This window comes from Corapipo altera, unplaced genomic scaffold, assembly GCF_003945725.1.
Source record: "Corapipo altera isolate COAL_440 unplaced genomic scaffold, ASM394572v1 107b, whole genome shotgun sequence".
In the NCBI taxonomy this organism is placed as follows: Eukaryota; Metazoa; Chordata; class Aves; order Passeriformes; family Pipridae; genus Corapipo; species Corapipo altera.
In genome coordinates this window covers 1,371,349-1,373,314 of record NW_020884951.1, presented here as the reverse complement: position 1 = coordinate 1,373,314, position 1,966 = coordinate 1,371,349, and positions in this window count along the sequence as shown.

Below are 1,966 nucleotides of genomic sequence, written 5' to 3'. Positions count from 1 at the left end.
TGAGAGGTCACCTGAAGGGACAGTAACTGGGTGTGGAGAGCAGTGCTCTTACCAGAGACAAGGGCAGCAGATGGCCACGTCCAGCTGGAGCTGCAAAACCAGATGGAAATGAAACATCCCGAGCCCCAGAAATTCCCAGCACTGCCAGGAAATGGGATGTAACCCACATTTACCATTCTGAGAAGCAACAGCCTGAGGGAACACCCCAGTGCTCAGCTCCATGCCCTGCCACTCCCTGTCTCAGTGTCCCGAACACCAGGACGGAGAGTGGGAGGCCTCCAGTGTTGCTTCTCAGACTGGTGGAGACAAATCCATGAACCAGCTGCATTTTTCCACTGTGTTTCCAGCACCATTTGAGCCTCTTCCCTCTTCATGGGCGTGTTATGGTGTTGTGAGAGGAGCAAGGCTGTGGTGTCCTGGGATGGGGCAGCTGAGGAACATGAACATCTTGTCCCAGAGCTGCCTTGTAGAGAGGGTTGTTGGGAATGAACTGGAGGGATAAAACCAGCTCTGAGGCCTCCAGCAGTTGTGCCATCTCGGAGGGGGAAGGGGACTAGACAGAGAGTTTCTCAACTGCAGCACTTCTGTGATGTTTGGTGCAGCTGAAGCTGCAGGAGATAAACATGCAGACCTTGGTTTTTGAAGGCATGAAAGAGAGGTTGAAAAAAAAAAGCAAGAATCTGTGTGGGGAGCCCACAGGAGCAGTGTCACTGATGGTATCAGCCAGAGCCAGACCACCCATGGTGAGGGTGGCTGTGTCCCATGAGGACCTTGACATCTCTGGGCTTTCTGGGACCTGAATCCCAACCCTTCCATGGCAGCCTGGAGCAGTGTCTGTATGAGCTGCCAAATCCAAGCACCTCAACGACTAACAACCTGAAAAAACAGCTACTGGTGTTCTGTGTCACTGAGAGCTCCAAACTCAACCCTTTTTGTGTAGCATGAAGGAAAAAAACCTTAGTAACGGGGTAGGAGTTACTAATATGTACCTACAGAGACAGTTCTTCTGGCAAATGCCCCTTGCCAGTGATGCAGGAAATGAGTCAGAAGCAGTGAATCAGTGTCTGCAGTGCCACATGAAATAGGAAGCTGATATTCAGTTTTAACCGTTATATTAACACAGGAGGGAATCACTGTAATGAGAATTATAACCCTGGCAGGAAAACCCCAGCAAAACCAAACTCCTTCTGCCTGTGTTGCCTTCCTGAAAACAAGTTACACAACTTACTGGTCCCAGTTCCAAAAGCTGACAAGACAAAGGTGGCCCAGCAGTTCAACATGTGGTGTTTTACCAACACAGCTGTGCCCAGCAAACACCTGAAAGTGTCCAGGGCCAGGCTGGACAGAGCTTGGAGCAGCCTGTTCTAGTGAAAGGTCTCCCTGCCCCTGGTAGGGAGCTGGAATGAGATGGCCTTTAAGGTCCCTTCCAACCCAAATCATTCCATGATTCCATGACTCGGTGGTCATCACCCACATTCTGATCACTGGGCAATGTGATTGCTGACATACAGAGGTTGGGCTATGGGCCACCTTTCACCCCTGATACCCAGAGACCTAACCACAGGTGACCTCGAGGAGGTGGCCAAAAGGACAGGCAGCTTCTCATGCTGCTCTGTGACCAGTATAGTACAGCTTCACCCATGCTTGTGGGACTGACACACCAGGAATGGTCCCCAGTTCTGTGGGAACAGTGGGACCTCTGAAAGGGCAGCTTTGAAGAAGGCAGCAGAATGCTTCATACAGACAACAATTCCAAACCTCTACTTTGCACTGAACAGTCAAACAGGAAAGCCAAACATGAGTATTGACACCTCCCTCAGTGCCTTTGCCTTTACATCCCATTTTTGTTCCTGACAGGAATGACCCACCTGCCCCACACCACCACAGACACTTCCAGCAGCCCAGTCATGATCCAGAGCAACCAGTCCTGCTCCAGCGACAACATCACGTTCAAGTCCACCCTGTA